Below are 16,261 nucleotides of genomic sequence, written 5' to 3'. Positions count from 1 at the left end.
GAAAGAAAGAAAGAAAGAAAGAAAGAAAGAAAGAAAGAAAGAAAGAACCCACATTCTCAATGCTGAAAAGCCATATGGAAAGGCTTGTGCAACCTTAATTCAGCCCTCTTCTAATCTTTAATTACAAAATCACACACTGTATTTTCCATGGGACCCTGTCTCATTCAGTTCACGGAAAAGATGGTGTTCGCTTAATGAGCAGCTATTCAATATTTTATTTTCTTCTCACTCAGTGTGTTGCCCTAGGCATGATTTACTACATGTAATTCAAACCTGGCTGTGCAGCCAAAATTATTAATTTCAGCACAGCTTTTTTTCCTTTGGTACTCATCCTCACAGCACTCCCAAGTGCTACACAAACAGTAAATATTATATTCTCATAATGCCACAGTGCGGGCGTTTTCACAATACCCCAGCGTGATTAAATGGGGAGGAGGGGTGGGATTATCCTCTATTTTTCACAGGTGCATAACAGAGGCAGAAAGAGACATTAAAGTCCAAAGAATCACAAATTTGGGGCACCTCCTCAACAATTTGAGTCCCAGTTTTTGAATCTTCTCCATATAATACCCTACTGAGTATTCAAGGCAGGAATCCCATTGAGTTAACCTGCACCTGTCAGTGGTCAGGGATGGAGAAGACCTTCTAAGCCATAGCCTAGTCCCCTCCTATCACAGACAGCTTTTTAATAATCTTATCAAATTGCATTGAATAGGAATTGGGTTTCTTGAGTTCCCATTAAAAAGCTAAGAACTCACTCCTCTGATAGTTGGAAACCATTTTCTAATTTTCAGCCTAAATTTATTCATAGCCAGATTACTCTCATTTGTTCTTATGCCAACATTGTCCTTCACCTTAAATAGTTCCTCTCCCTCTTTGGCATTTGCTGCCACAGATAAATTTAGAGAGAGCAATCACATTTTTTTCTCCCTCAGCATTTGTCGTGAGGAGCTAAATAAGCTGCACTCCCAAGGCTGTCCCTCACAAATTAAGCTGCCAGGTTCCCGGCTCATCTGAGTAACTATTTTCTAGGCCTGCTCTGGTCTGCTCTCACCTGCTCTGAGCGTGGCTGACCAGACTTGTGCACAGCATCAGACATGATCCAGGTGAGGTTGAAGTGGCAAAGGGGTAACTGATGGCAGCAAAATTTTGCTCTTTTTTGGTTTCTAGCAAAAATTTTCACCATCAGTTGAGGAAATTAAAAAAAAAAAAAGTTCTTTGTACTACCAAATTTCACCTTGTTCTTGTCCCAGTCCTCCAGATCATCACTGAATATCTCCACTCCAGTATTACAGCCCTGATCTGATGGTGATGCTGCCCACACCATGCGACTGGCTGACTTCAGTAGCAGACCCATGAACATCTGCATCAGTCAGAATATGAATATGCATATAAGAAGCAGCTTTTTGAATGTCTGCTCCTGAGATCAATTTTAAAGAGCCCACCAAAAAATAAATAAATAAATAAATAAATAAATAATCCAAGCAACTATTAGGAAAGCACATAGGTCAGATGTGAAAACTCAGAGTATTAGACACCTTGATTTGATACCTTTTGAAAAATTGCTATACACAGTGGTTTTCAAATGAAATAAATTATATATATTTAAAAAAAAAAAAAAAAAGCTCATCGTTAAAGTAAGACTGCTTCACTTACGACATATATGCACCTTTTGGGGATTCAGGTGTTTTTCTTTAAACTGTGATTTGATATACATAGGACTATTTATAGTCATCTTTTTCAGTAAAACATCTATCTTACATTCACATACTAAAATACCTGGTAAATAATGACCAGACAAATTGAATGCAACTGGAGAAACATAATACAAATTTGACAGCAAAAGAGAGAGCTTAGACAAGACATTCAAGGAAGGAGAATAAAAGCAAGGTAGTGAGTGTATGACATTGTGACTTCGCTGAAATAAATCATCCCTTAGTTGCACAGACTGCTCATTTTTCTGGATGAAAATGCTTCATATTTTAGCCAGAATAAAGTGAGGAGGAGGAAGCTCCCTACCCAGGGGCCAACAACAGAGCCACGCTAGGGGAACATGGTTTGAGGGTCCTACCCAGCAAACAATGCTGCCGCCAGACTATGACCCAAGGACTGTGGAGTGGCCTTAGCAGGTGGTGGTAGTGGTCCCCACCACGCAACTGATGGCAGGAGACCAACAACCCTGTGACCATGCTAGAGTTTGTGTTGCCATCCTCTTTGCAGATAGTCCTAGACATGCTCAGGAGGGAGCAGAGGTAGCATGGCACCTTCAGTACTTGTACCGTCTTGCAGGCATGATGCCAAGTAGTTTTCCTTGCTTCAGACTTCTTTCAATTTATTAACTATCATATGGCACTGAATGGCAGTTGCAACATAATCTGATTGGCAACAAACCCATCCAGGGACTCATTGCAGAAAACTTTGGCAAAGATAGCACCAATGTAGAGTTCTGTGTGAACAGGAGGATGCAGGCCTCCTCCCAGGAGGACCAGGTAGCACACAAGCTCCTGGGGTGACAGCTCAGGCCTTCTGAATTATAACTGAGAGCTGTGTACCTAAGTTTATGTCCTGGAGGCTTTGAAAAATCCACACACAGGACAAGTGGGGAGAGAAGTGTGCAAGCTTTTCCCAAGTAGTGCTGTGGGTCCTGGGGTATGTACTAGCAGAGTCAGGACTCTCTGCAGATGCTCGTGTGTGTATTTTGCCTACAAAACCAACAAAGAGACTGTTGGAAGCAATAGAAACCTCCCAAGCATGCCCTTGTGACCTCTAAATTAAAGGGATTTCAGGGTTACTTGGAGGGACCCTCAAGGGAAAAGGGAGAAGATTTGAGCTGGGACTTTGCAACAAGGCCGTGAGCACAAGCTAGGCCTCTGACCTCAGCAGGCCTCAACCCAGACATGTAGAAAAAAACAGCAGTATTCCCTTTGGAGAATCAAAACTTAAACATATGAGGACATAGAGCAAACAAGGGGAAATGCATGATCTTTTCTGTAAAGAGCTGCAACCTTCTCGTGTGCCAGGGAAAAGAAAGGAGAAGACTTTTGCTAGCATGAAAGGGATGAAAATTATCAGTCAGGAGTGAAGGCTGGGTGCAGCAGAGGGCAGTTGCAAGTGTGTGGGAGGAGATGAGAGAAGGCACGTAGGAAGGAGCAGTATTGCTGCAAGTGCTGTGGGCAAGAGGATGCACGACCTGTGCTGCAGCAGGAGAGGGGGGACCCCGAGGACGTGAGCTCTGTGTCCTGCACGGCTACTGGGCTGAGAGGCCTGTCCTTGTTTACATAAGCTAGTTCATTTTGCTACCCTCGCAAGCACAAACTGAACATACCCAACCAGTTCCTTTAAATGAGGCAATTTTGTCTGCACAAAGGCTTGCAGCAGTTTATCTGGATGAGTTTTTTTCTAAGCATTTTAGTTAAGTTACTGCTGCTGCATTGGCAGCCCACTACTACAGTGGGTGGTGACTTCTAAGGTGGCAGGGAGGAAAAACCTCTGATCCTGTGTTACTCCAGTGTGTCTGATACAATATTTAGTCTCTTCCCATCAAATGATATCTATTTCAGGGTAGGAAAAAAATCTGACAAAAATCACACTTCCTATGCCACTAATTCTTCCTTGGGAAGTATCTTCATCTGCAAATACATATATATACCCTAATGACAGTCAGCTGTCACGTCTGTAAACAGACATGTACCTCCCATTAAGGGCTATTTGCCCCTTGTAGTGACCTTTCACCAGCTTTCTATACCCTGGCCATGTGGCACAGATGGTATAATCCTGTCAGGCTAAGGCAGGTGACAGTGCTGCTCAGTGTTCAGTAATCAGTGACTGTAATTAGCCAGACTGGACGCAGACTCAGATAATAGGGCAGGCAACCAGCTGCCAGTCATGAGGCTTTTCCTGTGGACAGGAAAAAATATAAAGAGGCCAAGTATTTTCTAGCATAATTTATATAAAGATGCTAATAATGTTATATGTGGTGTGTGCTAATATAAAAATGTTTTCTTTTTATACCAGAGCAACTGATAAAGCATGCTTCACATCACGTGGGTGTATGGGAGCTTTCAGTTTGTTATTAAATCTGATGAAGGCGTTTGGAGAATGTTTAACCATATCAAAGTGCTTTCCTATACAGACACTGTCTTGTCCCACTTCCCATACACGTGCATGTTCACCGGCACACAAGAAGGTGCATGCATGAAGTGCTGCAGGCTCACAACTCCTACGCCAATGGGTTTAACTCAGGAAAGCAGTCTCACTAAGCTCCTAACTGCCTGCATTCGGAGGACAGGTTTTAGACAAACAAAATTAAATTTAGTTGTAATGAAAGGAAAGGCCTAACCTAAATGAATTATGGAGTTATTGTTAGGAAAATATGATAGGGGTGTTGAAATTACTAGCATTAACAAGTTCCAGGAAGAAGCATTCTTACTGGATTTAGACCTTTTTAAGGAGCTAAGCAATCTTCCCCATTTCTGATCTTGTGTTAAAGCATACATTTAGCCCATAAGCTGCAAACACCATATTTAAGAGAACGAAGCAGTGGGATGAGCTGACCATATTTTCATGTGAGAGATGACTCATGGTCTCCCGAATGTCACAAAATTCTCGATGCCAAGCAGTTGCTTCTACTTACAGTTTGTTCGTGTGAAAGAGGTTTTATTACCAAAGAGGTAACCAGGCATCTCATGGAAAGATGGGTATTCATCACCTAGGAGGGCTTCCACCCCCCAATTCAATATTTCTTTCCTATTTTAAAACATGTGCCCATTATTACAAAGACACTAATAATGAAATATATTTAATTAAAAAAACAAATGCACACATAACAATGAATCAACTTCCCCCAGTCTTTCATTACATACATTCCAATTACTTTTCTCCCTCTCACCCTCCAAAATTATGCTATTTATCTGTACAGTGCAGATACCTTAATCTTTCGGGGGAAAGCAGAGAATAATTTCAATTTCCATGCATTTATGAAAAGACATTCTTAAATAGACCACAGAAAGAGATATTGCATCTATAAATAAATTATTCGGGGCCGGGCGCCGGGATGGGGTTACACATTGCCATTGTTCGAGGAGGCTGCAAAGCCTGACCCGGGAGTGCAGCTGTTGTCTTTGTGCTGGGCACTCGGCACTTGCCATTGTTCCTGCGACTGCAGCAGGCACGTCAGGACGAGGGGAGGGCAGGCCGGGGTGAAAGGACGGCTGTGCATTGATAACAGGGGGCACCATTGCTGGTGGCAATGATGGGCTCCTCAGCTGCAGTGCTGTCGGGGCACGGGGCGCCTTCTGAGTCTCGCACCCCTCCCCTCACCCCTCCCCGAACCAGCAATTTCGGGAGATGCGAATGTGCTCACCCCCTGTGTGTGCCAGCTGGATCCTACCCAGGCACAGGCTGGATTGTGTCAACAGATGGTGTAAAAGGGGACAAAAAGGACAGTATTTCCAAGATGAATATGTAATATTAAACAGGTGTGGAGGTAAGAAAATGTTAATGAATAAAGAACACCGTGGCACAGAGAACAGCATCCTCACTACTCAGGCACAAATCCCTTGTATTCACCACATCCTCCTGAGCAGGAGGGGAAATGGCCGTGGTGTTTCTGCCACGGTTGTTTTCCATGGTAATGTATTGAGTGGAAGGAGAGCCAGCAGGCAGCGTCCAGGCTGCTGTAGACTCTCGAACCCCAAAAGGTGGCAACACTCATCCCCCTTCTCCAGCCAGGGCAGAGCTCACCCAAGATGCTGGGACATCAGGAGTATTGGGAAGCAATGCCGGGTCCCAGCTCCTGCTACCTGCCTGTCTGGCATGGAGGTGAGAAGCAAGCAATGACCCAACCATGCTGCCAAAAGGAGACATTCAAAATGTAGCCGTTATGCAAGACTCAGATTTTGCCACTTCTGTAGCAAAAGCAGAGCTGCTTGCTCTAATCTAGGAGTATGCTGTAACTGTAAATACATCAGGGACATTTAAGCCAAGCTAATTTATTATGAGCATGAAAGACATTCGTGTCATGGGAGGCATCGCAGACCCTGTACCTTCCTACAACAATGTGACTGATTCTTGTGTCCTTTTGTGGGCCTGTCAGTGTCTAGGGTGGGCTGTCACTCACACCATGCCAATGAGCTTGGCCATCTGACCTTCAGGGCTGCCTAGCATGCCTGGTACCAGGAGCCCAGCCACAGGGGAGGGATGCTGCAGCCAGGGGAGAGGTGCCACACACAGACAGCAGCAGGAACATTTGCTCTTGTAAGACAGAAAAGCAACTGCACTCTGTTCCAGCCATGGAGTCAGTCACGGCCAAGCTGTCTGGCTGTTAGTACCCCAAAATGTATGCCCCAGATCATAAATTGGTGGTAAAAATTAAGCCAACTAAACTACCTAGGAGATTTTCCCATCCTCAATCACAGAGGAAGTTCTCCTGTTCCTCAGCACACTGCTCTCTGTCCTTGCCAAGTTCCTCCTGGACTGCTAAGGAGAAGTATTCATCTTAAACCTATTTTAATTTGGTTGTTCTATCCCTGTCTGATTTCCCCATTTATTTCCAATTAGTCCAGGCCTCACTATCTGGTGGGGATGGAATCACACTGAGCAAAGGACTGCAGGCTGATGGGAAAGCCACAGGAACTCTTTGCACTAGGGGATGGAAACTGAGACATCCATTGCTGCAGGATTGGGACAAACTAACGTTATTCTGCTTTGACAGCTTCAGCTGCTGTCAAACAGTGTATGGGTACTTGTAAGTTTGTTTTCATTGTCCTGCTGTAGGGACTGAGCTTGTTCATTCCCAAATCTTTTCTTTGGCTTACCCCACATAGAGTGGCTATGCTATGTGCATTGTGTACAAATCCACCTTACAGATACTCATATATTTAACTTGCAATATGGTATGCATCTGTTATATGTAAAAAAAAAAAAAAAAAAAAAAAAAAAAAAAAGCTTCCTGCTCTCATCACTTCCAAATTATTCTCTCCAGAACAGCATTCAGCCAGAATTCAGCATTGCTATTTCCCCATCCTCCATGATCTGTCAAGCTGGGTACAACACAATCAACTCTCTTCTTGCAATCTTGCCCTCACTTACCTTGCTTGGCCACGTTCTCCTTCCTCTCCTCTAAATGGGTCAATCAGAAGATCGTCCTGATTCCTCCTCCAGTTTTCTACAGAGGTGCCAGCAGGTTCTCACCCTGTTCCCACTGACTTTTTCCACACTCACGATACCAGCCTCCACTACAGGCACATATATTCCAGTCATCTTTCTCCCACAGCCTCTCATTTAACATCTCTCTGTAGTTCAGTAATCAAATCTAAGTTACTGAAGAGCCCATTTTAACCCTCTCTTCTTCCCAAAGGATAAGAAGATACTAATATATGGAAGCTGCTGGCCAACACAGTGATCAATACTGCCTCAGTTTTAACTTGTATTCTCTCACACATCCCTCTCCCATCTGACATGTGAAGTTCTGTGCTTGTACATCACAGCCAGGGCCTCTGTCCCCCATTGTCTTAATTATGGACTCTGTGTGCTGCAGATATATAAATCATGGAAATTTAATCAGCCTTATTGCATCCCTCATCTGCCAGCACAGTCTGAAATGAAAGCTGCAATGAAATAAAGGCTATTCCCAATGAGAGGGAGCAGCAATGCTGCGTTCTGCTCCTGAGCATTTTATCCAGATAAAGCAGCTCTGAGCGACCCTTATATGCACCCAGGTGTGGTGTTCATCCTAGGCTGTCATTTACAGGGTTCCCCTTCACATCCTTCCTTTCCTGTCTCTTTACTCTTAGTACAAAGAGGGGAAAAGCAAGTCACCCTGCATTTAAACCAACCTCAATAAAAGCTCAGCCGTGAAACAGCAAGCTGACACCTTCATAGCCAGCTCTACAAGTCAGGGCACAGTAAATATTACCTCTGGAGCAAGCATTTAAGCAGACATGTGGGGCAACTTGTCAGGTAATTTCCATTTGCTTAATCAGACCCTGTAATAGGCGTTAAATTGTGATGTCTCCTTACAGTGCTGAGAATCGGCCTTATCCACAGGCTATTTCCTAGTGGCAAATTGAGGCTGATAAAGTGAACCAGCTTAGCATGAGGTACAGCTATTGAAATGCCAAATAGATACCCAAATCAGGATGGAAAAATTCTCATCTTTATATGAGAATTTGGGTGAAGTGCAATAGTCGTTTGTTGTCTGAGGGACACTGAAGTTTTTCATCACTGTGTTTTGCCATAGCCTGCATGATTAGCACCTATTGAAATCAATTAGTTTAATCACAGTGGTATCCTCCAGGTCTGGATGGGTTTGTAAGACAAGCCCCAAAACCGTGTCTCTACTGGGAAAATTACCCATTACTGACAATGGCTACACCCTAACAGATGCAGATGAATAAGTAAACACATTAAGCTGCTGAGGTAGGCTAGGACAAACAGCACTCAGCACTGCTTAGTAACCATTCTGCGTTACTCATCTGCCAATGTGTTAGCTGCTATTTAACTTGTTCTGTCCTGATTGACACTTTGAGCTAAATAGCGTTCAGCCTTTGTTCCTTTTGCTAGCAAGGTATGAGGTTTGAGTAACTGTGGCTTTCAAAATACCTTCTGAAGACAAAGATGAAAGAGCCATTGTAATACAGCAGAATATAAAATCAATACTTGAAAATTATTTTAACTTCAAAATGCTCCTGTGAGCATTACTGTATGGGATGGAATATAACACAGATTATAGCCAGCATTAGCAAGTAGAGATGAAAGGAAACAGAAATTGGGGGGGGGAAGCAGAATTAAGTACTAAGACCAGCAGAACTGTCAAATGTGTTAGACAATATTCACAAGCACTCATGTGTGATATGCAGGCACAAAACATAAACATTTGTTTAGTTTGTGTAATTTTGCTATTTAGAGTACAAGTTTTTTTGGGGGGAAGGGCTTTTATCTTCATGCTGGAATTTAAATGTCTTATATCCTGCTAGGAGTGTTTGAAGCACTTCCAGAAGAACTGTTTTCCATTAGCAAGTGCTGACTCAACGATCTGTATTGAGTTCATCCAAAAAAAAATAAATAAATAAAGAAGATTATTTGGTTTTACTTCTAAAAGGTTAAATGATTTCATTAGGACTTCATTTTTTCAATCATGATATACTATAAAAGTTAACATTTCAAATATGTTATTACTTGAAAATCACAATAATAAAGCCAAAACATACATTTGACTTCAGTGAAATGAAATCTTTGATAATAATTATTTTGATAACTTCCAGTAAAGCAAGTCCCAAATGCCGTTTCTCTGTACATTTTGAAATTTCAGGTTTTTATTTGAATTTGAGAAAAACAAAAACTAAGTGTGGGCATTTCTCAAGGATCACAAGCATTGAGCTTGGACAAATGCTGATATGATTTTGCCCAGCAGCCCAGTGGCTTACCTGAAGTGAACAACTGTCCAGGTAATTATTTGTGATATATGTTTGGACACGAAGCCTGTCAAGCTTCCAGGGCAGGGCACCAGGATCTTTTCAAGCTGCTATAATACAATCCAAAATCATAGCTATTGTTCTTCTGTAAAATATGCAAATCTATATTTACATGTTTTCTCACTCAGGTCAGCTGGGTAACAAGAGACAAAAAGACACTCTGGTTGCACCTATTGCAGTAAAAAGCAGGCTTGAACACATTCATTGGCCTGGAGGCTCTGCAGTATGGCTATGTCCATACCCTTAACTTTCTCACCCATCAAAAGAGAGTGGTTTGAGAACCAAGCACCACTTGGTTATCAAGAGCAAGGGAGGGAAAGATGCCTACTGACCACAGGCTACAAGAGAGTTTGCAGGCAGTAGTTATCTCAGAGTTTACTCAAGTCCTTTTTTTGCCCATGCCCCCAGTACGTTTTCTGTTCAGCCAGCCTGTAGTAATATCTCTGAGAAGCATAGATCCTTCCTCTTGTTCCTTGTGCATACTCCATTCATTAGACTTAGCTCGTACCAAGCATCAACATCTGAATAAATAAGCTTACCCTTCAGCCTCATACTCTTCAAACCTGAGAAGCATCAGCTGCTCTCAGTCAACTGAGAAAATCAGAAAACTCCACTGACAAAGTCTTCTAATGCTGACATATATCCTATGAATATAGGAATGGTCACACTCCCAAACCAAAGGACTACCTGGCCTGGGAGCCTGTTTCCAATAGACATAAGCAGCAGATGCCTAGGGAAAAGTATGAGAACATACAGTGATGATTTTTGCACAATATCTCTCAGCCCTCAGCAAATTTGCATTTGGGATCTCCTGAGCCAGCAATGTCTTTGTGTTTAGTTGACCACAGTGGGATCTTCTTTCATGGAGTTTTTTGCCTGTCCTGGACTGCTTAAGTGCTGGGCTCGTAGATACCTAGATCATGTTGGAAAGAAGTGAAGAACAATAATTTTCTCTATTTTTCTTCCTCAAAACTGAAAACTTACAAGTCATCATTTGTGTGATGACACTTCCACACTTTTCTTACTGCCTTTCTCTGAACCTTCTCCAGTTCTGCACTACCCTTTTTAAGAGGAGGGGATGTGAACTCTGTAGGGATTTATGCAGTCTCTTTTGTTCTCTATTTCTTTTCTAACAATTCCTAACATTCAATTTACATTTTTATTGCTACTGAGCATTAAACTGATGCTTTCACAAGAACTATTCATTATAATTCCAAGATCTCATTGCTAAATGGTAAAATTCAATTCAGAGCCCACCATTCTACATGGAGAGTTAAGATTGCTTTTCTTCCAGGGTATCACTTATATTTATCTACATGGAATGGGTGATATCAAAATTTGTAACACGTTCATAACTTGAAGGTCAGTGATAAAATAAATAAAAATATTAAAAAAAAAAAAAATCTTCTGTTTTATTAGGAAATACTCATTTAAATCTATTTCACTGAGGAATTTTCCACCAATGACACCACAACATCGGAGAGTCAAGAGAGCTCTACGCATAATTGGTACCAGTTTCTTCTGAGCAATATCACTACTTCTCTTAGTATAATAAGGTCTCGTCATGGTGTCTTAGAGTTACAATTCTTAAACACAAGGGAATAGAAGAAAATCCCACCTTTCATTAAAAATCAAGCACTTTTCAAGCTACCACATGTGTAAAAGTTACAATTTAAAGATGTGATATAATTGCATGGTCAAGAAAAACAGAAACCAGAAAATACAGATTTAACTTTATTTTAGTTTTACATCCATTTTCCCCCATCTCATGTTTTTTGAAGCACGGTTTTTAACTAGATAACAGAATTATGATGATGAACATGAGACTCTTACTTAAAGTCTATCAAATTTATTTAGAATGGTGATGTGTGATATATTACTGGAATACAGCCCAGAGTTAATTGGGTTTTTCATTTTTTAAGGATTCTGGAAAAGCTGTCAAATGAATCATATCATCAAGACCATACTAGCTGTTGAAAACATCTTGGTGACAAAAGATTTAACACATCCAGGACAATACCAAATACACTCCAAAAAACTAATAGCAATAGCATGGTTGTTAATACTCTAATGTTGGAAATTCCCATTTAAGACTTGATGGGGATATTTTTTCATTACCCAAATGAGTGTTCTGACCCACAGACTCTCTGCTAGTCACAAAAGCATTGCTTACATCTCTCTTTATGGAGCTGTTTCACCACTACATATAGCGACCCTGATATGAAGCACTCTGAGTAGGAAAAACAACGTGTGAAAAATATGAATATTAGGGGAAAAAAAACAACAAACATACTTTAGATAAGAAGCTTATACTGTATATACACAGATACAGATGACAGTTTGTCTCTGTGTCTCTGTGTTTTTGTTTTTGCTGTTGTTGTTTTCATGTAGAGATGTGTGAGCAAATATATATGGACCAGGAAAGTAAATACAGTGGTTTATACATGCAGTTAGAAATTACTGAACATTCAGAACATACCTAGTTTTAAGTCTTGAGGGCAAGTCCTACCGTCATTTAAGTGTGCCTAAATAGCTAAAAAAGAAACCCCTCAGAATTAGTGGTTGTTTTACAAAACTCTTAATTTTCTTGTTTAGATTATTTGGAAGCATCAATTTTACAACTGAGCATTCCAAAATATTATTACTTTAATTTCAGGTTGAGAATAAATATCTCCTTTTCTATGTCCTCACAAACTGTAAGCATTATAAGCTAATATGTATGCACGGATCCAGGGTTCAAAAAGTCTATTATTTACATATTTTTGCTGGCACAACGTGATCTACTTTTAAATCACAACAAAGGAAAGCTTTTTTTGGTGATCATTACATTACAGGGCATACAATAAATGCAGGACATCTTGTTTCCATCCAATATTCACATATGACATCAGAAGCAGTAGATATGATTTTATCCTGTACAAACAAGAATTTGTATTTCAGGCCTTTTATTTCCAGATGACCTAATAAAAGGAAGATTACCTCTTACCACACTGTATTCCTCATTCTCATTTATGAAAGCAACCCTTCTTTAATCTCTCCATCAATTTAATTATGAAGTGTGAAATTGTCACATTTTAGTACGTTATAATCCTCTCTCTGATAGCTTCATGATTTGAACTTTTAATAGTGCATCACTGGAGAGAGGTCGACGTGAAGACCAGTAAACCTAGGCAAAGCATTCACTCTTTGGACCCAGTGGTGGGTAATGATGTAGCTTGATAACCAAGCCAGTGTAGCTTGATAATACTAGCCAAGGCAAACACCACACATCTTTTTCATGCAGTGGGATCTGCCTGCTCGCCACCTGCCTGTCTCCTGAAAGAAAACTGTGGTGAGTACACAGCATGCTGCGCTGGGGCAAGGAACAAGGACTACACTCCTGCCCGTACTGTGGGGCTGAACTCTCATTTTAGTGAGACTCGTTGCAAGGGAAAAATACAAGTGCCCCACCCCAAGCATCCTGTCCTGTTTCTTCTCTTCTGTTTAAACACCCGCGTGTGGGAATACGTTAAAAGATTTCTGCAACCACCTTGTTTGCTAGAAATATCTTTAGCAAGTCAACCTGAAACTAGCTGCTGCAGTATTTTCATTAACTGTTTCATTGCCGGGAGTTTATTGAGATTGGTTTAGTGGGTAAAGGTGAGAAAATACTTGAACTTCATTTGCCCAAGCCTCCTTATTTGTTTTTAGGTCACTCCTGGTTTACCCTCCTCACCACTGCTTCTGTGGTGGGCTAAAAAAGCACTATCAACATTCAGGCACGTATAGCATACAGCATTGTTTATAAAACTTCTCTGACCAGCCAGTGCCTCCTGCTCGCCTGCATTTCTTTGGACATCCTCCAAATTGCAATACCATTACTAGTATACTTAAGCTCATACAAAGTTCTCAGCCATTTCCTCTCAGGTTGAGAGGTTGTTCTGAGGTTGTTTGAGGTTGTTTTGAAATTGCCAGTGTTGGGCAGATAATTGTAACTGAAATGGCCCTGTATATGTTAGTGTTTGTGCTTTCTGACCCTTCCAAAAGCTGCCACGAACACCAAGTACTAAAGACTGAGAAACAAGGGAAGCTTTGATGTGTAAACCTCAAATATTCATTTTCACTTTGGATTTATACAGAAGCTTCGGTCATTTCATATTTTGCCAGGATCACTTCAGTGTGTACATATTACAGATGGTCAATGTGTAAAATAAAAATTTACTTTTATTTGTAAGTCCCACCCTTGTACTGAAGATGCAAAAGCATCACTACCAGGAAAGCTGGAGAGATAATGCTTCAGATAGGGATATAACACCCTACAGCTCTGTTGATGTAAAAAAGGATTCTGGCTTTTCCATCATTAATATGTGGCAGTAAATATGAGCAGTGCTGCTAGCTGGTGAGACACGTGGGAAGGGTTGCCAAGGCACTAACACTGCATATTCCTTACACTTCAAAAATCCCAAGGATTGTCACAGTGGCAATGTGTACAACCAACTTCTACAAAATAGGAGTATGTTCATCTGCAGATTTTAGAGTCTTTACAGCTGTGTATCTCCAGGACCTACATGATACAGATAAGTGATACGGGTGCTAGTCTGTTCTAAAAGCAAGCTGGAATACTCTTCCCCTCCTTCAAAATATACTGAGTTTACTTGTGGAGGCAAAATTTGTGTTGCTGTTGAAGTGAAATTTTATTGAATTACTTGTTAGCACAGAATGACTTAGCATTTGGCTGTTGGACTTTTTCACAAGTGAATTTCTCATGTGGCTGTGAGAAGGTTTTATGCAATATAGGAAACAACTTGTAAACTATTTTGACTGAAATTCCAGGTCTGTGAGCGTGTCATGTTCTGCATGACACTATATAGAACAGGCAGAAAAACACTTTTTTTTTTTTTTTTTTTTTTCTATTACATATGCAAGCGTACAGTTTAAGAATGACATAAAACTACCTTTGCCTTTTGGGATGAAGGAAAGGAATTAATCATTTACTTCTCATGAGACAGTGTTACAGAGTTGAAGGGCAAAGAAGTATTAAATGTGCTAGACAAAATAACAAACTAAAAATGATGTAGAATATGCATGACTTTCTGTTTTAAAACCTATGTCTAACTAATACCAACACACAAGATTTTAAATCTACACATAATATAATAGAGCATGTGAGTTTTATCTGGTAGTATCTATACACAACACAACCACAAAACTCTGTGCTATAAAAAATACATTTCTTGGAACACAATGCCCGCAATTCACTGTTTTCATATTACATGACAAAGTCAATGCTGTTGGAAAAAAAAAAAAAAAAAAAAAAAAAAAAAAAAAGCACACTATTTTCAGATGGAGCATACACCATAGCCCATCTCCTATATCAGGGAAAGGTCAAAATGTCCTGGCAATTAACTATAAGAAATTATTTCAGGCTTGGTGAAAGAAATGAAATCTTCAAAATGATGGCACTTCTACTTAGATTAAAAGGCTGTGCTTGAACATACTTTATACAGGGAGGGAAAAACAACTTTTGCAGTAAGCTGCTAATAAGCAAGTGCCATAGGGTTTAAAACCAACTGGTAGTTAATGCCAAAATGTAGAGCCAGCTTCTAGCAAGAAGGGTAGGAAGTAACACCTTGACCAGCAGTGAAGTCCAAAGCAATCCTGCCACACACTCAGTGATGCCTGGAGCTCACCCCAGTTGAATTGCATCAGCTGTACTTGGGATGGGGAGGGAAGAAGGGCTGTATCAGTACAATGAAATCACTGCAGGTTGGCTTTCCTTCACTGATTTTGATCCCATTTCCACATGGACCAGAGGACAGCAAGACTGCAATCTCATAGAATTCTATATGTGTTGCCCAAAAGAAAAAAAAAATATATTGTCCAAAACTAATTCTGAAAATAATTAATTGAGGACACAAATGTCACGTAGCTTAGTGGCACAATTTAAGTTTTCATAGCCTTCATTTGGAGTTTACAGTTTCTGTCCTGTTAAAACAGAGCACACTATTTCTTTCCATTTGATGCAATCTTTACATGAGATTAAGCATAAGCAAACAAAAAATCAACCATGGTGGCAGTGGGAAGAGCTTTGAAGAGTATAACACACAGTGTGCAACTCCCTTCACCAGGGTAAGGCTCTCATTTGCCAGCTCAGTCCACACTACAGGAGTATTCCTGAATTCTTCAGGGCTACGGAGCTCTCACATAGCAACATCCATGAGCAAGGCTCTGTCTCAGTGCTGGCTGGAACCCAAGACTCCTTGCCAGGCCAACAGACAATGACCTGACCTCAGTTATTCGAGCCTCTGCCACCTTGGCCTTGGCTAGATGATACATCTTGGGCAAGAGACCTGCAGCACTCTGGTGGCTCCAGCTAGCCAAGAAGACAGCAGATCTCTTCCTCCACAACAGAATCTATCGCAAGCACAACCTACTGGTTTTAGGATTTCTCCTGCAGCTTCCCACAGAATGATGAATGTGCTAAGTTTTGCTCTGTAAGGCATTTCATGGCCTGGCACTAAGGTCAATACATTTCCAGAGAAAAGACCATGGACAAGAATTATACAATGAATGCTACATGGTAAAATTAAAACTCACAGTGGGGTAGAGGGCTTTCCCAAGGACCTAATCAAAAATAGAAAGTGCTTGACACCCTTTTCTCCCAAATGCAAAGCATATTTCTTCATGTATATATACATTTGCATGCCACAACATATGTTATTGGACAAAAATCATTAAACAAACCCATGAGATTCTAACATGCACATTTCTTCTTCTGTAGAGTGGATTAAAAAAAAAAAAAAAAAAAA

At 40.8% G+C, this 16,261-nt stretch overlaps 3 long non-coding RNA genes across 3 annotated transcripts in view; 2 read left to right on the top strand and 1 right to left on the bottom strand.

Moving 5' to 3' along the window:
- Window positions 1-1,348, bottom strand: part of LOC118167267 — a 3,375-nt gene extending 2,027 nt beyond the window's left edge. The window contains exon 1 of the long non-coding RNA XR_004751065.1: window positions 1,238-1,348. This is a non-coding gene — a long non-coding RNA (uncharacterized LOC118167267). The remainder of the gene's footprint in view (window positions 1-1,237) is intronic.
- The window catches only part of LOC118167269, an 11,748-nt gene extending 8,536 nt beyond the window's left edge, over window positions 1-3,212 (top strand). Inside the window, exon 3 of the long non-coding RNA XR_004751067.1 lies at window positions 3,202-3,212. This is a non-coding gene — a long non-coding RNA (uncharacterized LOC118167269). The remainder of the gene's footprint in view (window positions 1-3,201) is intronic.
- A 12,230-nt stretch (window positions 3,213-15,442) lies between these two features.
- On the top strand, window positions 15,443-16,261 carry LOC118167063. The gene is made up of 2 exons (XR_004750912.1): window positions 15,443-15,581; window positions 15,690-16,261. It is a non-coding gene; the product is annotated as an uncharacterized LOC118167063 (long non-coding RNA).

Source organism: Oxyura jamaicensis, chromosome 4 (genome assembly GCF_011077185.1).
Source record: "Oxyura jamaicensis isolate SHBP4307 breed ruddy duck chromosome 4, BPBGC_Ojam_1.0, whole genome shotgun sequence".
Taxonomy (NCBI): domain Eukaryota; kingdom Metazoa; phylum Chordata; class Aves; order Anseriformes; family Anatidae; genus Oxyura; species Oxyura jamaicensis.
Note: the sequence above shows the minus strand (reverse complement) of the source record. Positions and strands in the feature narration are given on the sequence as shown.